General features: G+C 43.7%; 1 pseudogene across 1 annotated transcript; it reads left to right on the forward strand.

Annotated features, from left to right (window-relative positions):
• Window positions 1-5,343: 5,343 nt before the first annotated feature.
• On the forward strand, window positions 5,344-21,440 carry LOC143956173 (uncharacterized; annotated as a pseudogene). The gene is made up of 12 exons (XR_013269858.1): window positions 5,344-5,474; window positions 5,586-5,735; window positions 5,844-5,916; window positions 6,415-6,512; window positions 16,589-16,738; window positions 16,837-16,978; window positions 17,232-17,329; window positions 17,443-17,592; window positions 17,706-17,855; window positions 17,969-18,133; window positions 18,757-18,898; window positions 19,501-21,440. The product of XR_013269858.1 is annotated as an uncharacterized LOC143956173 (transcript).
• The last annotated feature ends 226 nt before the right edge of the window (window positions 21,441-21,666 follow it).

The following is a 21,666-nucleotide window of genomic DNA, read 5'->3' on the forward strand; positions in this document are numbered from 1 at the left end:
GGTGGAGATACCTGTCAAAGACAGGTATTTACACCCACTTCCGGGCATAGACTCCCGTGGGAGTCTACGCCATTTCCTGTCCTGCTGCACTGTCTGCTGGGACACACACGGGTCCCAGTGACAGCGCGGAGAATTTCTATTGCGCTGCGCGACTCGCGCATGCGCAGTTGGGAACCGGGAAGTGAAGCCGATTCGCTTCACTTCCTGATTCCCTCACCTAGAATGGTGGCGGCAGCAGCCGAGGGCCGAGCGATCAATCGGCCTCGGCTGCCGGCATCGCTGGGACCCGGGACAGGTGAGTGTCCATTTATTAAAAGTCAGCAGCTGTAGTATTTATAGCTGCTGGCTTTTAATATTTTTTTTTTTTGGTGGAATCCCTCTTTAAGGAGATGTCGCCATTTGAAACTATTGAGATATGTTGTGATACACCACGCATAGCAATCTATATCCTGTAAGTGCAATCTTTTTGAGCCTATTAAATTTTATACTCAAGTACTGCACTATGGGAGCCTTCCTTGCTTATGTCTTTTGAGTGAAACGGATCCAGGATTCTCATACATCGGTATAGGTTTTTGGGAGACCGAATTCCCAGAGCTTGTTGAGACCAATTTGTTGGTCTTTTGAGTTGGTGAGGAGAATATTTGCTCACTTTGGGTGCTCAGCTGCTTGAAGGAGGGATCCTATTTCACAATTTAGTGTTGTCAATTTACTCAAGATTCATTGGCTTTTTTCATCACTATACTATTGTTCAACTGGGACTGTTCATTCAGTTTTTTTACCACTTGGGACTTTGCTTTAGTTTTCTTTTTATTTGGGCCTTTGCTTTAGTTTTCTTTTTTCAGATTATTTTTATTTGGGACTTTGCTTTAGTTTTCTTTTTTTAGATTATTTTTGCATTAGATTGCATAAGATTGCTTTCACATATGAATTTTTGAGATTGATCATTCAATGTTTTTTTAAATTACTCATGATTATTTTATGCACATTTATTATTTATGTATGTATACTCAGTGGTTTTCACCAATTTTTTTGCTATATTTATTTAGAATGTTTTCTCTTTTAAGTTTGGGATTATCACTGGTCTAATTATTTTCCCTCTTTTTCGTATTTTGGGATTTTCATCTGTTTAGAGCTGCACCTGTTTTTTTATTTTTAGATAATTTGTTGTGTTGGAATCACCTGGCTCTTTCGGTGATTCACTAACCAACCTAGTTCTGATAATGACTGCAGAAGTATTTCTCTGTGGGTTATAATTTGATCCGGGTTGTTTGATAATAAGAGGATATCGTCCAGATAGTGATAAATTCTTAATCCTCTCTCCCTTAGAGGGGCCAGGACAGATATTAACACCTTCGTAAACACTCGAGGGGAGGTGCACAGCCAAAAGGGTAGAGCCTGGAATTGCAGGTGGACATGACCCACTGCGAACCTTAGATACCTTTGAAAAGATGGTAGGATAGGGACATGGCGGTAGGCGTCCTGTAGGTCTACTGATATACAACCAGGAGATTGGTTGATGACTTGAATGATTGTCTGCAATGACTCCATCTTGAAACTCTCAAGATAAATGTATCTGTTGAGTCTCGTCAAATCTATTACAGGCCACCAGTCGTCTGTTTTCTTCTGTACCAGGAAAAGGGTGGAATAGAAACCTGTAAATCGTTCCGATTTAAACAGATTTAAGGCCAGAGCTTTCTCTGGAGAGGTCGGCATCTTGGTTTCTTTGACGGATGTGTGAAGAGGCTGATGAGAAAAGGTCCGAATTGTTGATAGGACCCATGGGTCCTGGCATCTGGTAGCCCAGCCTGGGGAGAAACATTTTAGTCGAGCTCCTACTGGGGGCATCTCCACCCCTCTGGCATCAAAAATACTTCGTCCCCTCCTGAAGAGCGGTGAGGGTCTTGTTCTTTCTACTGCCCAGAAAGGACAACTAAGTGCCTCGCCATGATCTCTTGTTATGTTTAAAGGGGCGAGACTGCCTAAAATCTCTGGAGTTTGATTGTCAGAAGCAAGATAAATAATTTCTTGTTCTCCGGACCTTCCTGTCCTGAGGAAGCAAGCCGGATTTCCCCCCTGTTACCCAGGAAATTGCTTTATCCAGCTTCTCGCTGAAGAGGGATTTGCCATCAAAAGGAATCTTGCACCAATTTTGTTTGATGCAAGATCACCAGTCCATAGTTTCAGCCATAGGGCCCACTTCGTCATGACTAAATGTAGCAATGAGTTAGCTGAACAGCAGACCATGTCAGTGGCTGCTTCACCCACAAAATCCACTGCCAACTTAAGCTCCTCCAGAGCTTTGATTATATCATCCTTGGGGACATCCTGGCGGAGGGCTGCTTCTGTTTTCTGTCCATGACCTAATAGCATTGGAAACAGACGCTGCAGGCCTGCAAGCTGCTCCTGCAGCCAGATAGCTCCTCTTGAGATCCAGATCAATTTTTCTGCTCAGGGGATCCTTGAATGATGTTGAATCCTCCATCGGCAAGGTCACGTTCTTTGCTAGCTGTACAAGTGCCGCATCAACCACAGGCATTGAACTTACAGATTGTTTATCTGTATCTCCTAAAGGATACAACTTGGACAGATGGGCTAAGGAAAACTTCTTGTCTGTTTTGTTCCATTCATCCTCTATGATTTCCTTGATTTCCCCCATTAATGGGAAAAAGACTTGTTTTCTTTTGAGGAAAGGAAAATAAGCCTTTGACTTCTGAGGTGGCTCTTCCTGGTCCTCCCAACCAATAGCATTTTTCACTGCCTCAACAAATGGCAAGGAGAAACTGAAAGCAAATGGTTCAGTGTCCTCTGACAACTCTCCAGAAGGATCCTCAGGTGAAGAGTGTCTACCTGTGCTTCCTGAAGCAGGTAGCTGGTTACTTCCCCACAAAGGATCTGGAGTGTCTGGATCTAGGCCTTATGCCTGGACAGCCTGAGATGCCGAATGGGCGGGAATTATGGCCGCCAGTTCTGAGAAAGAATCTTTCATGGTCTGTTTGAGCAGATTGACCTGACGACTCTAGTTCTCGGTTGGCTGCGTAGTCCCTGAGACAGTCCTTACAGACGACTAATTTATCAGGGAGTGGTACAGCGCCACATGCCCAGCACTTTTTGTTTGACCCTCGAGATGGGGGTGAAGGAGAGCGATGATGTCTTTGAGACCCAGATCTCCTGGAAGACTTATGACGTGAAGAACGTGACTCTCGCTCAGGATTGTCATAGCCTCTTGAAGACTTTCTGGACCGCTTTGTGGGAACAAGGCTGCAACAAACAGGGTTTGCAGTGGTGCACTTTTTTTTTATACTCGCATAAAGATGGTCCCATACCTTTTAGACACCAGAGGATCTTGACTGCGAGATGAATGGCTCATGGTGAAATGGGCAGGAAGATCAGCTGCAGGGAGACGCAGTAAGAAAGAAAGGATAGAACCCAAAAGGGGAAAACTAACAAAATCAATATCCGAAGTGTTCGAACAAAAAGTGGCACATACCTGCTTGCTGAAATGTTTTCGAGCTGCAGGGCACACATTGGCTATGTGGAGCAACCCTGAGCCCAAAAGGAGCCAAGCTTTTACAGGAAGAGGGGGTGGGAAAACCTAATTAATGAACCCACCCCCCTCCGGGCAACAATTACCAATCTGGAAAGTTCCTTTCCAAAAGAAAGATGGTGGTCCAAGCCTCACCGCCCTATGCGCCTGCGCGCGTGCACTAGCATCAGCAGAAGGCTTCATTGATAATTGTGTCACGCTATGTGTTCCGGGCTGCGCACAGAGCTTCGGGGGACTTCGTGCCATGCCAAGAAGGATGCCACCGTCCCCCGTTTTCCCACCTCTCGTACAGTGAGTGGGGAGCAGGAACGACAAACCGGAGGTCACAGTAAGACCTCCCGATCGCCTTGAGAGTGGATAGCACCATTTCCTGCGATTCAGATCTCAGGAAAAGGACGAACATATTAAAGGGGACAAGAAATACCATTGTGTATATATATATATATATATATATATTCCCCCTTTTCTCACTTTTTTTTTTTTAAAAAGCTCAAACTTACTTATCTTTCTTAATTTACGAAATAAGGAAGAAAGTCTAACCTGACCAAGGAAACAAAAAGACTGATCCTCCTGCTGCATTCACAGACATTTGTTTGTTCTTAAAGTACCACAAGAATGTGTTCCTGTGAGTAAACTCTGCAAGACCCCAAAAGATCCACAGAAGGGGTTCCCAGTCTTATTAGCGCTTATTAGCTCTGCCGACTGCAGAGGTATGGACGTAGTGCTACTCTTCACCAGTTCCAGAGGTATGAGGGAAAAAAAGGAGAATTTTGGGGGAGGGGCTATGCCTTTAATTTACGCTATTCACTAGTCCTCAAGGAGAAGTCGAGGTGGAGCTCTATCACATGTATGCTGCTATGGAGGCACCAGGAAAATATTTTATGGAGATGAAAAACATGACAGGTAAGCAATTAACATACCTTACTTTATTTGCTCATTTACCTGCAATGTTGTAAGATGGTAACAGGTCTAGTGGCTCCTATTTTTTAACCATTGTAGTGTTATCTTATAATGTTCACATACCGCAAATAGACATGACCCCCCTTTAATGACCTTACTCTCAAGGTGGTCTTTTCCATTTATATTGAGTGAAACAAAAGCACGACTGGAAGAGTGTGTTTGTACAGACACAGGAAATTATGCCAGAGATGGGGAGGAAAAGATGTCAGGTGCAGTCAGGAAGTGATCTACAGACAGGAAGTGAGGTACCATATGAACAGGAAGTGATGTAGGGGCATAAAAAAGAAAGTTCCGGGTCAGAGGTGGGTCGGGAGGAAGTCGAGTGGAGACATTGCTGGAACTGGCAGCAGAGGAGGTAATCAGATAGACAAATTAGGCTTTAGCTGGAATTATACTTTAAACCTCACCCTGGGGATCATCCACCTGATGACCGGAGAGGTGAGGAGGATTCTGGGAGCTCACATGACAATATTATTGCTTTTTCAAAGCACACTGTTCATCTAGTGAAATCTGGTGACCGACCATTAAACTTCAGAGTGCCTTCACCTCAATTCCTGAAATACAGTAGAAATAATGACAAGAAGATTCTAGACATTACTAAGAAGATAATTTTGCTGTTGACAGGAGAGGTGAGCGGTGGTGGGAATTCTGGGACATTATCCAGTAACAGACAAGGGATGTGTCTGGATGGTGACTGTATCATTGTGTGTGTCAGGTTCCTATAAGGTGTCAGGATGTCACTGTCTATTTCTCCATGGAGGAGTGGGAGTATTTAGAAGGACACAAGGATCTCTACAAGGACGTCATGATGGACAATCAGCCGCCCCTCACATCACCGGGTAAGAAGAGACTTTATTGTAAAGGAGAGAGCAGTATGGAGGGTCCACCTCGATCCCCCATCACCTTTCCTTTTCCTCTGCATTCCTGGGATTCCACACAGGAAGATCACACCATCCCTCACCATCATCAGGTAGGTGGGAGTGAGCCACAAGAACTGAAAAGGAACTCTAAGCTATGAGAAGACATTCCAATGTGTAATTTCTTGTTCCTTTTTACAAATATATTCTTTTTTGGGGTTTAGGGTGAAGAACTAAAAAACATCAAACCTGAGGTAAAAGAGGAAGAAGAAGAGACATTGATAAGTGGAGGTCAGCCATTCATGGAGGAGGGTGTTCCTCTGTATTCCCGGGATTCCACACAGGAAGATCACACCATCCCTCACCGTCATCAGGTAGATGGGAAGAACACAAAACGTGACTCTAGACTGTATGAGATTATACTCTTCTTTCGGCCTATTTGTTGTCACATTTTCTTTTTTTTTTTCTTTTTAATGGCTTAGCATAAAGAACAGACGTATGTAAAAAATGAGGTGACAACTAAAGAGGAGGAACCTTTTAAAGATATGAGCACGGGTGAGTAATAAACACTAAATAAATAAACTGCTTAAGAATATAGATTGATGATCGGGGATATGTAGACCTTCACGTCAAGTAAAATGCTCTTTACAAGGACGTCATGATGGAGAATCAGTCGCTCCTCGCATCACCGGGTAAGAGGAGATTTTATTGTAAAGGAGAGAGCAGTACAGAGGGCCCACCTAGATCCCCCATCATCTGATAAACACAAAGAAGCAATGGGGATTATTTACTAAAGGAAAATCCCTTTTGCACTGCACGTGCACTTGGAAGTAAAGTCACTGTAGATCCGAGGGGGACATGCAAGGAAAATAAAAAAACAGCATTTTAGCTTGCACATGATTGGATGATAAAATCGGCAGAGCTTCCACTCATTTCAGATCTACCCCTTAGATTTAGAGTGACTGCACTTCCAAGTGCACTTGCAGTGCAAAGTGGATTTGCCTTTGGTAAATAACCCTCACTGTATTCAGTCAGTGTGTGTGTTTCCTACAGATGGATCCAGTAATGGGAACCCACCAGAGAGATGTCCCCGTCCTCTGTATTCCCGGGATTCCACACAGGAAGATCACACCATCCCCCACCATCATCAGGTAAATGGGATTGAGGAAACAGAACGCAAAAATAATTCTAAGCTATGAGAACTTTCTTATACGTAATCTCTTGTTCCATTTTACAAATGTTTTCTGTCATCTTTGGGGTTCAGGGTGAAGAACTGAAAGACATCAAAGCTGAGATTAAAGGAGAAGAAGAGGAGACATTGATGAGTGGAGCTCAGCAGTTTATGGAGGAGGGTGTACCTTTGTATTCCCGGGATTCCCCACAGGAAGATCTCACCATCCCTCAGTATGATCAGGTAGGTGGACTCGATGTCTGGAGCACAGAAATATTTTGGAATTAGTAAGATGGTATTCTTCTATGTAGTCTGATGTTTTCATACTTCTACTACTATATCCGAATTGCTGCCTGCACCCCCCCATCTTCATTTGCAGCTCCTTCTTTGAGCACCTCACATTTTTCACCCCTCCTTCCTTTCTTTCTTCTGTGGGTCTTAAGTCTAGTCATATGTCATCATGGGTCCTCTTCCTCCTTGTGTCCCTTTAATGGGGGGGATGCTAATTGACATAATGCTGCTTCTCTGTTCCTGTAAGTCCAGGCTGAGGTGATCATCTGCCCCTAGGGGGTGGGTCCCTGGCTTCCATGATTTTTAGGAAATGGCCAGTAGACCTGGTTTATCTCTGCTTCAGGTTAGTAATGACTACCGGTCTTGTCCCTCCCCTAGTGCTTATGCACAGGTACTGCAAGAGCCTGATATCAGGCCACATTCTTAAACGTATACTGCTTACATTTATGAAAATAAATCTGATTCAATAATAAATGCACCGCATTAATTTGTGTCATTTATATCTGCCTGGAGTCCAGCTTTAATAAATATTTTCTAGAGATGCACTGAAATTTCGGCCGCCGAAACAATTCGGCCAAAAATGGCCTTTTCAGCAATTTGCCGAAAGAGAAAAATGGCTGTTAATGGAGCCGAAAATGGGGCAGCCCCCCCACCCCGGGGCCGCCCATCATGGGGGTGTCCTATAGCGCAGAATAGAGAGGAAAGCCGCCGCCTGCTTGATAAGAGCACCAGGAACATAAGCAGCTTTCATTTCCATAGCTGTGTGTTCCTCGCTGCGTGCAATTATATACAGCCCTTCCCCCTTGTCTGGGGAACTGTGATAGACAGATCACCCGTCCCAGGATTGGACGGGTGATCTGTTTATCAAGGTGCACGGACAAGGGGGAGGGGCTGTATGTGACGGCGCGTGGCAGGGAACACACTGCTATTGAAATGAAAGCTGTTATGTTTCCAGTGCTCTAATCAACCAGGCGGCGGCACTCCTCTCCTCTCTCTTCCCCCGCACAGACTGGCTGCACTGGGGACACAGGCAGGCTGCATCTGACAGGCACTGGTGAGGCTGCATTGATCTATTGTGTCTGCAGTCTCTGACCATCTCCTATGCCATGTCCCCAGTCTCTGACCATCTCCTATGCCATGTCCCCAGTCTATGACCATCTCCTGTACCATGTCCCCAGTCTCTGGCCATCTCCTGTACCATGTCCCCAGTCTCTGGCCATCTCCTGTACCATGTCCCCAGTCTCTGGCCATCTCCTGTACCATATCCCCAGTCTCTGACCATCTCCTGTACCATGTCCCCAGTCTATAACCATCTCCTGTACCATGTCCCCAGTCTCTGGCCATCTCCTGTACCATGTCCCCAGTCTCTGGCCATCTCCTGTACCATGTCCCCAGTCTCTGGCCATCTCCTGTACCATGTCCCCAGTCTCTGGCCATCTCCTGTACCATGTCCCCAGTCTCTGACCATCTCCTGTACTATGTCTGCAGTCTCTGACCATCTCCTGTACCATGTCCCCTGTCTCTGACCATCTCCTGTATAAAAATATTTTTTTTTAAATAAGTTTCAGTATCGGTCATTTTCGGTATCGGTTTCGTTTTTCGGTCGAATGTATTTTTCATTTTCATTATCCGTTTTCGGCACCAAGAAACCCATTCGGTGCACCCCCTAATATTTTCTATTATTTTTGTGTTCAGGGTGAAGAACGGATTAATATAAAAGTTGAGGTTAAAGAGGAAGAAGCAGAGACGTATGTTGGGGGTGGTCAGCCATCCATGGAGGAGGTTGGGATGATTATGAAGAGTGAACAGGATGAAATTTCTCCACCTTTCGACACAAGTAAGTAACAGACACTGAAAGCGGGGAATAAAATGTACAATTCAGTTAGCCCTTGAGGGTATAAAGTGAAGCTTGATAAGAAGGAGAAGCAGCCAATTCCTGAGAGGGAACCGTGGTGACCATTGATGGAGGTTCTGTTGGTAGGGGTAGGTCTGTCAGTGCGAGTGGAGAAAAGCTGATACACGGCTCTTCATGTTTACACCGTGATCAGCTGTGATTGGACACAGCTGATCACATGGTAAAGAACCTACTCCACTTGTTACGGAGATGAAGCTAAAACTCCAGGTATTTGTGAACTATTGAAATGTTTTACTTTTTTTTGTCCCATCAGATGGATGTGATGTCAGGAATTCCTCGGAGAGACGTCTTCTATTATCTGCTGATTGTAAGTCAGAAGATAATGTCATCACACAGGATCCTCCAGGAGGAAATCCAAATACACAAAATATACATCACAGACCTTCCTGTCCGGAGACATCAATGGATCCCTCTGATCAGGGGGAATCTTCTCATCAATCACATACTATGATTGGAAATATCCATGTAAGATCTCACACTGCAGATCCATCAACAGATCCTTCTAATCCCGAGGAAACGTCCTCACCCCATGAAGGAGATCACCGAGGTCAGAATCTCTTCTCATGTTCAGAGTGCGGGAAATGTTTCACTCGCAAACGAGACCTTGTTCAACACCAGAGAATTCACACGGGTGAGCGCCCTTATTCATGTTTAGAGTGCGGTAAATCTTTCACTCAAAAAGGAGGCCTTGTTATGCACCAGATAAGTCACACGGGTGAGCGCCCTTATTCATGTTTAGAGTGCGGGAAATCTTTCACTCATCAAGGAGCCCTTGGTATACACCAGAGAATTCACACAGGTGAGCGTCCCTATTCATGTTTAGAGTGCGGGAAATCTTTCACTCATCAAGGAGCTTTTGTTATACACCAGAGAATTCACACAGGTGAGCGTCCTTATCCATGTTTAGAGTGCGGGAAATCTTTCACTTACAAAGGGGCCCTTGTTGAACACCAGAGAATTCACACGGGTGAGCGCCCTTATTCATGTTTAGAGTGTGGGAAATCCTTCATTCAAAAAGGGGCCCTTGTTGAACACCAGATAAGTCACACAGGTGAGCGTCCTTATCCATGTTCAGAGTGTGGGAAATCTTTCACTCATCAAAGAGCCCTTGTTAGACACCAGAGAATTCACACAGGTGAGCGTCCCTATTCATGTTTAGTGTGCGGGAAATCTTTCACTCAAAAAGGGGGCCTTGTTAAACACCAGAGAATTCACACGGGTGAGCGTTCTTATTCATGTTTAGAGTTAGGGAAATCTTTCACTCAAAAAGGGGCCCTTGCTGAACATCAGATAAGTCACACGGGTGAGCGTTCTTATCCATGTTTAGAGTGCGGGAAATCTTTCAATCAGAAAAGAGCTCTTGTTAGACACCAGAGAATTCACACAGGTGAGCGTCCTTATTCATGTTTAGAGTGCTGGAAATCTTTCACTCAAAAAGGAGCCCTTGTTGAACACCAGATAAGTCACATAAATGAGCATTGTTATTCATGTTCAGAGTGCGGGAAATCTTTCATTCTTCAAGGAGCCCTTGTTCGACACCAGAGAATTCACACAGATGAGCGCCCTTATTCATGTTCAGAGTGTGGGAAATCTTTCACTCGGATAGGAGGTCCTGTTAGACACCAGATAAGTCACACAGGGGAGCATCCGTATTTATGTATAGAGTGTAGAAAAACATTTTACTCTGTAAGGAAACCTTGTGAAGCACCACAGAAGTCACACAGGTGAGCGTCCCTATTCCTGTTTAGAGTGCAGGAAATCTTACATTTGTAAAGAAGACCTTATTAGACAACAGATAATTCACATGGGTGGGGGGGCTTTTTCATGTTCAGAGTGCGGGAAATCTTTCAATAAGAAAGAGAATCTTATTAAACATCAGAAAATTCACACGGGTGAGCGTCCTTATTCATGTTCAGAGTGAGGGAAATCTTTCACCTGGAAAGGACAACTTCTGAAACACCAGAAAAGTCATGATATGCTCTAAGTGCGGGAGTGTGTCATCCTCATTTCTCCAGCCTGTAACTGTCCTTCCCCCTGTGCTCATAAGGCCGGGTACAAGGTATATCCTCTTATTGCCACATGTGAATGCAATCTTTTTATGAATGTATTTATATCTCAATAAAGTTTTCATTAGATTGTGTACTTCCTTGTCTTCTCTTTACGTCATATGGGTGAGCATTAGAGCATAGAAAATCCTTCACTCTGAAGGGAAACCGTACGGAACACCAGAGACGTCACACAAGAAAAATACTGCGTAAATGGCCAACTGACAGCTGAACCACGAAAAAATAAAAAAGTTGGTAAAAGAAAAAAGTAAAAAAATAAATAAATAAAAACTTGGTGTTCCCCTCCCAAAATCCATGCCAATCCCCTATCCAAGCATCATCAAAGCACCACCGGAGCTTCATCGAAAAACACCACTGAAGTATCAAAAACACATCAGAAAAGCATGTTGAAGCGGTAGGAGCTTTAATATGCGTTGAAGCCGAAGCAAGCGTAAATGAGCCCTAACACCCAAGTTTGGATTACCCCCCTCATACACTACATATACTGAGCCCTGGATATGTGTGTGTGGCCATATGGTACCAGTAACTTCAGTTCCTTGGAAGAAGAAGGCCTTGAATCTTCAGATAGCCAAAAGTAGTTGGTGCACTTAGATGTCTTGTTTGGCAGGAGTGATGCAAAGTGTACCGTGAAATCGAAGCAGAAAGAACACTTTTGCTGGCTGGCAGAGGATGAGGGCAGCAGAGTGTTCTACTAGTGTAGGCAAAAATAGGCAACGCTGTCTGGATTCAGTGTGTCTGTAAGATGGGCAAGTTCCCACTCACCAATCCTGCAGCCAAGGCCCAAAGGAGATGTCCTGGCAGGCAGACTCTTCAGGTAGCCCCACTGGCTATGTCATAACTGGAATGATTCATGCTGTCTGTACAGGTGTGACTGGAGATGCAACTGGGATCCCCCTCTCAGGTAGGATGTCCCTGACCGGCCATCGATCTCTGGGAGGAACGGTGCACCGACCCGGGAAGGCAGCACCTCAACCCTACGTCTGGTCTTCTCACTTGCCTTGTGGTGTCTGCCTAGCTCCCAGGCAGCCTCTTGATATTTTTCTCTTCTTTGCCTCTGGGGCATGCTGGGCTGTGTGAAAGCTGGGGACTACATGTCCCAGTATTCTTTGCTCCTCTGTGGTCCCATTTGTTCCCTCCCCCTGCTAATGAGTAAGCAGGGGAGAGAGTAGATTGGGCGGCTGTGTCTCCTGCACTGCAGAGTGAGGGGGAGAATTACCCCACAGGAGCTGACAGGCTGTGTCTCCTGAGTCTGTATCAGTCCCGGTGGGGGCGAGCAGGAAATGCGGGCCTGAAGGCCACTCGCTACAACTGCATATCCTTTCCTATTACATTCATCCCTGGTGATGGAATTCGCAGCACTGTAAGTAGAAGTTATTAAATGGAATATAAATTGGTAGTATGAGCAGAAACCCCCCCGTTATGTCTGTCCTCTTCCTCCATAGTCACTGTGACGTCTTTTATCTCCAGCACATACTACGTATACATATAGAGGGATATAAAAATGATATAATTTCACCTTTACCACATTTCCTGTGACAGAAAACAGAACCCATTCCACCGTCACTTCTGGCACCAATGTAAAACAAAATGGAGAATTCAGTCATAGAAGAGCTGAGGAGAGCCGGATACCTCACACCTCAGAGTTCCCGCTTCACACCACCTCCACTGTCATTGGCTGCACTGCCTCCACACCAACCAATCACAGGGCAGGATCTCAGTCACCAGGGGGATTCTACTTTCAACTCAGACTATCCTAACAGCTCTGCACTGCCACTGGCTGCATTCCCTCCACAGGAACCAATCACAAGTTGGGACACTTGTGCTGGTCACATTAGTCTCTACACAAACGGAACTGACAAGAATATCTGGTTTTTAGAGCGGATACATTCTAAATATAGAACCATTTCTCCAACTGTCCATCCAGAGCCTCTGGTTTATAGACCGGATACATCCTAAATATAGAACCATTTCTCCAACTGTCCATCCAGAGCCTCTGGTTTATAGACCGGATACATGCTAAATATAGAGCTATTTATCCAACTGTCCATCCAGAGCCTCTGGTTTATAGACCGGATACATGCTAAATATAGAGCCATTTATCCAACTGTCCATCCAGAACCTCTGAACACAAATAGAACTTTCTAGCATCTACAAACTATGGGATTGTTTTACATAATTATTTTTTTTACTAGTAATAGCGTCAATTAGCGACTTATAACGGGACTATAACATTGTGGCGGACAAATCGGAAACTAAGTGACACTTTTTTGGGGACCAATGACACCAATACAGTGCTAAAAATCTGCACTGTCACTGTACTAATGACATTTTTTTTATAAATTCTTTATTTTTCATAAAACTCACAATACAGTACAATCCATCAAAATCATACAATATCTTTATATAGTGTCTTTGATAATTCCATCTAACTGTGTACATTATATTACCCTTTAATCAGCTCATTAACTCAGTGTGACTTCTCTTTTTCTTCTTTACCCACAAGCACTTTCTAATAATACCACAAACCAAAATAAAAAACCTTTCCCGACATATCCCTCCTCCTCCCCTCTCAGCCGATTTCACTACCCTCTTACCTATCTACTCTCAGCACCTCCCTATATGCAAGATAAGGGGCCCATGTCTGTCGGTACTTCTCATTTTTCAGTGTCAGAGTAAGATTCTCTATTTGTTGGATTTCTGCAATTCTAGCGAGCCACTGTGCTCTAGATGGAGGACTATCCTTCTTCCACAGGACTTGCTGCTGAAAGAAGGTGTTTCAACAATTTTTATATTTTTCCAGTGGTATAGGGATGTCATGTTACAAAAAAGCTGACGGTCCTTCTCCGAGAGACACTCCTGTTATTATTTTAACGGTTTCAGCAACCATTTTCCAAAACTCCTTCATTTTCACACACTCCCCAAAAAGGTGCCCCATGACACCTCCAGCAGACATCTGACACCTGGGGCTTTGATTGAATAAAGTCGTCTAGTTGCATCACCCTGAAAAATCTAATTCTGGTACTATCTCTCGTTCAATCTCTCTTTTTGTCATTAAACGGTTATCCACTGAATAATAGATGATCCTACTATTACCACTTCGCTGTATGGCTCCAAACCTCAGATCTGTCATACCTGGCTGAAAAGCCGGCATACCCAGAATCTGGGTCATGGGGCTTGAGTGTGTCGACATAGTCGTTTTAAAAAAAATCTATGGGTAGGGTGGCACCTATCATTGGGTGTTCCCTCACTTCCACTGGAACATCGGCTTCCGGTATCCATACCAGACCTTCCAGAGGAATGTCTATCGTCGCCTGTTCCATTTGTACCCAAGGTTTCTTCTTATTAAGCCCACACCACTCCCCCACTCTGACTAAGTGTAAAGCTTTCTGGTATCTTATTGGGTCAGCAAAACCAATACCTCCTTTTTCCTTAGGAAGTCTTAGTCCCTGTACACACGGTCGGAGATTCCGACAACCAAATCCGTCGGATTTTGTTTGTCGGATTTTGTCCGTCGGATCTTGTCCGAAACTGTTGCATACACACGGTCAGACTAAGTTGTCAAAAAATACGATCTTTCAGAACGTGATGACGTAATTTCGTTACGATGGGACTACGTTCAGGCTAGTAGCCAATAGCTTTGATGTAGGAATTTGATCTGAGCATGCGTGGCACTTTGTCCGATCAAAATTCTCTACACATGATCGGAGTATGTCCGATTGAACCAGTTGGTCGGGAAATATTTCCAACAAGTTGGAAAATTGGATCCGACGGATATTCCGACGGAATCAGTCCGATGCATACCACACACAGTCGGATTATCCGACAACACGGTCTGATAGGACACATTCCGACGGATTCTCCGACCGTGTGTACAAGGCTTTAGGATAGCTCTACATACTCTTGCTGGCTTCCCGGCCCAGAGAAACCTCAAAAACCTTGATCTAAGATCTCTTCAAAAATTTGGAGGAATCTTAATTGGCAGGGTCTGTGTCAGATACATAAGCCTTGGCATCACATTCATCTTTATAATATTTGTCCTCCCGAACCATGTAAAGATTTCTTTATCCCATGTCTGGAAATCAAGTTTCATCCGTCTCCCCATTGGAGCATAATTGAGTTCAAATAGCTTATTCAAATTCTTCGATATTTTAGTTCCTAAGTAGCTTATATGGGATTCTGTCCACCTGAAATCAAATCACGTAGTTATCAGATGTAATAGAGACGTATTTATTTCCACCCCCATCCTTTCCGATTTTCCGTAGTTTACTTTAAAATTTGATATTCCCCCATATTCGCGTAACTCCGACAGTAGGTATGGAAGAGAAATGACTGGGGAGGTTATAAAAAAAAAATTAAATCATCGGCGTATGCCACGAGTTTCTGTTCCTCTGCCTTTATTGGTATACCCCTAATGTTTGGATTAGCCCGTATACGTCTAAAAAAAAAAGGTCCTATTGTAATAATGAAAATAATGGGTGACGGTGGGCATCCCTGCCGTTGTTCCATTTCGAATGGAAAAAGGCTCAGAGATTCTATTGTTTATCTTTACCCTAGCACTCGGTACTGAGTATAGATTTGAAAGCCAGCTCAACATCCCATCTCCCAGACCTATATGTTGTAGAGTAGCTTTTAGAAACATCCAATCTACCCTATCAAAAGCTTTTTTTGTGGAGAGGAAAAACACGGCAGGTAAACAATTAAGATACCTAATTTGTTTTTGCTCATTTGCCTGCAATTTTGTAAGATGGTTACAAGTCTAGTGGCTCCTATTTTTTAACCATTGTAGTGTTATCTTATAACGTTCACATACTGAAAATAGACAGGACTCCCCCTTCAATGATATTACTCTCAAGGTGGTCTTTCACAATTATATTGAGTGGAACAAAAGCACGACTGGAAGAGTGTGATTGTACAGACACAGGAAATGATGCCAGAAATGGGGAGGAAAAGATGTCAGGTGCAGACAGGAAGCGAGGTAACATATTAACAGGAAAGGATGTAGAGGTCTAAAAAGGAAGTTCCGGGTCAGAGGTGAGTCGGGAGGAAGTAGAGTGGAGACATTGCTGGAACTGGCAGCAGAGGAGGTAATAAGATAGTAGAAAATTCCATCTAAAACCTTACTAGTCTTAAAAATGCTGCATATCCCTGCTAAGACCTACATTAACTAACCTGTGCAAGAAAAACTATGAACAGTATATACTTACCTATTTTCAACCCTCTCTGGACTGGTCATGTGATCCAGCTTCCATGTGTCATTGACAACTGCAGAGAGGAGGGACCTCCGACAACGGCTGCATGATGGGAGCCTATGGACGCTTTCACAGTCATTGTTGGGTGTTCTTTAAAGACTAGTTAGGCTTTAGCTGTATTTCTACTCGTCTACTGAGGAGGAGTCTGGGAGGTCACATGACAATATTGTTGCTTTTTCAAAGCAGACTGTTCATCTGGCGATGTCTGGTGACCATTTAACCTGCCTTCACCTCACTTCCTGAAACAAGGACGTCATGATGGACAATCAGCTGCCCCTCACATCACCGGGTAAGAGGAGACTTTATTGTAAAGGAGAGAGCAGTACGGAGGGTGCACCTAGATCCCCCATCATCTGTCTCTTTCCTCTGTATTCCCGAGATTCCACACAGAAAGATCACACCATCCCTCACCATCATCAGGTAGGTGGGAGTGAACCGCAAGAACTGAAAATGAGTTCTAAGCTATGAGAAGACATTCCAGTGTTTAATCTCATGTTCCTTTTTTCAAATATATTCTATAATTTTTGGGGTTTAGGTTGAAGAACTAAAAAACATGAAACCTGAGATTAAAGAGGAAGAAGAAGAGACATTGATAAGTGGAGCTCAGCTGTCTATGGAGGAGGGTGGTCCTCTGTATTCCTGGGATTCCACACGGGAAGATCACATCATCCCCCACCATCATCAGGTAGATGGGAAGAACACAAAATGTGACTCTAGACTGTATGAGGTTTTACTCTTCTTTCAGCCTATTTGTTGACACATTTTTTATTTTTAATGGCTTAGCATAAAGAACAGATGTATGTAAAAAACGAGGTTAAAGAGGAAGAAGAGGAGACGACTGAGATGGGGTTTCAGGAGTCTACAGAGGAAGTTGGGATGATAGTGACAACTAAAGAGGAAGAACCTTTTATAGATATGAGCACGGGTGAGTAATGAACACTAAATAAATAAACTGATTAAGAATATAGATTGATGATTGGGGATATGTAGACCTTCACATCAGGTACAATTATCTCTATAAGGACTTCATGATGGAGAATCAGCCACCCCTCACATCACCGGTTAAGAGGAGACTTTATTGTAAAGGAGAGAGCAGTACGGAGGCTCCACCTAGATCCCCCATCATCTGATAAACACATAGAAACAATGTATTCAGTCAGTGTGTGTGTTTCCTACAGATGGATCCAGTAATGGGAACCCACCAGAGAGATGTCTCCATCCTCTGTATTCCCAGGATTCCACACAGGAAGATCATGTCATCCCTCACCATCATCAGGTAAATGGGATTAAGCAACCAGAACTCAAAAATAATTCTAAGCTATGAGAACTTTCTTATACGTAATCTCTTGTTCCATTTTACAAATGTTTTCTGTCATCTTTGGGGTTCAGGGTGAAGAACTGAAAGACATCAAAGCTGAGATTAAAGGAGAAGAAGAGGAGACATTGATGAGTGGAGCTCAGCAGTTTATGGAGGAGGGTGTACCTTTGTATTCCTGGGATTCCACACAGGAAGATCACACCATCCCCCACCATCATCAGGTAAATGGGATTGAGGAAACAGAACGCAAAAATAATTCTAAGCTATGAGAACTTTCTTATACGTAATCTCTTGTTCCATTTTACAAATGTTTTCTGTCATCTTTGGGGTTCAGGGTGAAGAACTGAAAGACATCAAAGCTGAGATTAAAGAAGAAGAAGAAGAGACTTTGAAGAGTAAAGTTCAGCAGTTCATGGAGGGGGGTGTACCTCTGTATTCCAGGGATTCCCCACAGGAAGGTCACACCATCCCTCATCATCATCAGGTAAATGGGATTGAGGAACCAGAACTCAAAAATAATTCTAAGCTATGAGAACTTTCTTCTACGTAATCACTTGTTCCATTTTACAAATGTGTTCTGTCATCTTTGGGGTTCAGGGTGAAGAACTGAAAGACATCAAAGCTGAGATTAAAGAGGAAGGGGAAGAAGAAGAAGAAGAAGAGACGTTGATGAGTGGAGGTCAGCAGTGTATGGAGGAGGGTGTACCTCTGTATTCCTGGGATTCCCCATGGGAAGATCACACCATCCCTCACCATGATCAGGTAGGTGGGCTCGGTATGTGGAGCACAGAAATATTTCGGAATTAGTGAGATGACATTCTTCTATGCAGTCTCTTGTTTTCATACTTCTACTACTATATCTATATAATTGCAGCCTTTGCTGCCTGCACCCCATCTTCATTTGCAGCTCCTTCTTTGAGCACCCTCCCCCTTTTTTTTTGCGGTTTTAAATCAGTATATGTTTCTTTCTTCTGTGGGTCTTAAGTCTAGTCATATGTCATCATGGGTCCTCTTCCTCCTTGTGTCCTTTCAATGGGGGGATGCTAATTGACGTGATGCTGCTTCTTTGTTCCTGTAAATCCAGGCTGAGGTGTTCGTCTGCCCCTAGGGGGCGGGTCCCTGGCTTACATGGTTTTGAGGAAATGGGCAGTAGACCTGGTTTATCTCTGCTTCAGGTTAGTAATGCCTACAGGTCTTGTCCCTCCCCTAGCACTTATGCACAGGTACTGCAAGAGCCTGATACCAGGTCACATTCTTAAACTTATACTGCTTACATTTATGAAAATAAAACTAATTTAATAATGAATGCACCGCATTAATTTGTGTCATTTATATCTGCCCGGAGTTCAGCTTTAATCAATTCTTTCTCTTATTTTGGGGTTCAGGGTGAAGAATGGATTAATATAAAAGCTGAGGTTAAAGAGGAAGAAGAAGAGACGCATGTGGGGGGTGATCAGCCATCCATGGAGGAGGTTGGGATGATTATGAAGATTGAACAGGAAGAAATTTCTCCACCTTTGGACACAAGTAAGTAACAGACACTGAAACTGGGGAATGAAATGTGCAATTCAGTTAGCCCTTGAGGGTATAATGTGAAGCTTGATAAGAAGGAGAAGCAGCCAATTCCTGAGAGGGAACCGTGGTGACCGTTGATGGAGGTTCTGTTGGTAGGGGTAGGTCTATCAGTGTGAGTGGAGCAAAAGGCAATACACGGCTCTTCATGTTTACACTGTGATCTGCTGTGATTGGACACAGCTGATCACATGGTAAAGAACCTACATGAGAGGCTCTTTACCAAGATCGGTGATGCGGTGGGTCAGACTGACAAACCACACCAACGATCTCCAGCGGGTGCGCGATCACGGCTTATCCCGCTGGACATCATGTGACACCCAGTCAGGATAACTTAACTACTTTGCGCACATCATTCTGTTATATGGCGTGTGGGAAGTGCTTAAAGAATTTTCAAATTGTATACAGACTCCAGTATGAACACTTTTCTGATTAATTTTGGAGGGAGCTCAGATTAGAGATTAGAAATTTTCCACTCACTCCACTCGTACGGAGATGGAGCTAAAACTTCAGTTATTTGTGAACTACAGAAATGTTTTACATTTTCTTTCCAACAGATGGATGTGATGTCGGGAATTCCTCGGAGAGACGTCTTCTATTATCTGCTGATTGTAAGTCAGAAGATAATGTCATCACACAGGATCCTCCAGGGGGAAATCCAAATACACAAAATATACATCACAGACCTTCCTGTCCGGAGACATCAATGGATCCCTCTGATCAGGGGGAATCTTCTCATCAATCACATACTATGATTGGAAATATCCATGTAAGATCTCACACTGCAGATCCATCAACAGATCCTTCTAATCGCGAGGAAACTTCCTCACCCCATGAAGGAGATCACCGAGGTGACAATCTATTCTCTTGTTCTGAGTGTGGGAAATGTTTCACTTGCAAACGAGCTCTTGTTAAACACCAGAGAATTCACACAGGCGAGCGACCTTATTCATGTTTAGAGTGCGGGAAATCTTTCACTCATCAAAGAACCCTTGTTAGACACAAGATAATTCACATGGGTGAGCTTCCTTATTCATGTTTAGAGTGCGGGAAATGTTTCACTCAAAAATGGAGCCTTGTTATACACCAGAGAATTCACACGGGTGAGCGTCCTTATTCATGTTTAGAGTGTGGGAAATCTTTCACTCATCAAAGAGCCCTGGTTAGACACAAGAGAATTCACACGGGTGAGCGTCCCTATTCATGTTTAGAGTGCGGGAAATCTTTCACTCATCAAAGAGCCCTTGTTATACACCAAAGAATTCACACAGGTGAGCGCCCTTATCCATGTTTAGAATGCGGGAAATCTTTCACTCATCAAAGAGCCCTTGTTCTACACCAAAGAATTCACATGGCTGTGTGTCCTTATCCATGTTTAGAGTGTGGAAAATCTTTCACTCACAAAGGGGCCCTTGTTGAACACCAGAGAATTCACACGGGTGAGCGTCCTTATCGATGTTCAGAGTGCGGGAAATCTTTCACTCATCAAAGAGTCCTTGTTAGACACAAGAGAATTCACACGGGTGAGCGTCCCTATTCATGTTTAGAGTGCGGGAAATCTTTCACTCAAAAGGGGGGCCTTGTTACACACCAGAGAATTCACACGGGTGCGCGTCCTTATTCATGTTCAGAGTGTGGGAAATCTTTCATTCTTCAAGGAGCCCTTATTAGACACAAGAAAATTCACATGGGTGAGCGCCCTTATTCATGTTTAGAGTGTGGGAAATCTTTCACTCAAAAAGGGGCCCTTGTTGAACATCAGATAAGTCACATGGGTGAGCGCCCTTATTCATGTTTAGAGTGTGGGAAATCTTTCATTCAAAAAGGGGCCCTTGTTGAACATCAGATAAGTCACATGGGTGAGCGCCCTTTTTCATGTTTAGAGTGCGGGAAATCTTTCACTCAAAAAGGGGCCCTTGTTGAACATCAGATAAGTCACATGGGTGAGCGTCCTTATTCATGTTCAGAGTGCGGGAAATCTTTCATTCTTCAAGGAGCCCTTGTTAGACACCAGAGAACTCACACAGGTGAGCGTCCTTATTCATGTTCAGAGTGCGGGAAACCTTTCACTCAGATAGGAGGTCCTGTTAGTCACCAGATAAGTCACACAGGGGAGCATCCTTATTTATGTGTAGAGTGTAGAAAAACATTTTACTCTGTAAGGAAACCTTGTGAAACACCAGAGAAGTCACACAGGTGAGTGTCCCTATTCACGTTGAGAGTGCGGGAAATCTTATGTTTGTAAAGAAGACCTTATTAGACACCATATAATTCACACAGGTGAGCGTCCTTTTTCATGTTCAGAGTGCGGGAAATCTTTCATTTGTAAAAGAAAATTAAACACAGAAGAATTCACATGCGTGAGCCTCCTTATTTATGTACAGAGTGCGGGATATCTTTCACTCCCTCATTTCTTCAGCCTGCCACTGTCCTTCCCCCTGTGCTCATAAGGCAAGGTATATCCTCTTATTGCCACATGTGAATGCATTTTTTTTTATGAATGTGTTTATATCTCAATAATTTCTATGCATTAGATGTGTACTTCCCTGTTTTCTCTTTACGTCATATGGGCGAGCATTAGAGCATAGAAAATCCTTCACTCTGAAGGGAAACCGTGTGAAACACCAGAGATGTCACACAAGAAAAAAAACAGCGTAAATGCCCCACTGACAGCTGAATAAGGAAAAAAAATATTGGTAAAGAAAAAAAGTAAAAAAAAAATC

This window comes from Lithobates pipiens, unplaced genomic scaffold (genome assembly GCF_037356315.1).
Source record: "Lithobates pipiens isolate NorthernLeopardFrog02 unplaced genomic scaffold, aLitPip1_a1.2 Scaffold_35, whole genome shotgun sequence".
Lineage (NCBI taxonomy): Eukaryota > Metazoa > Chordata > Amphibia > Anura > Ranidae > Lithobates > Lithobates pipiens.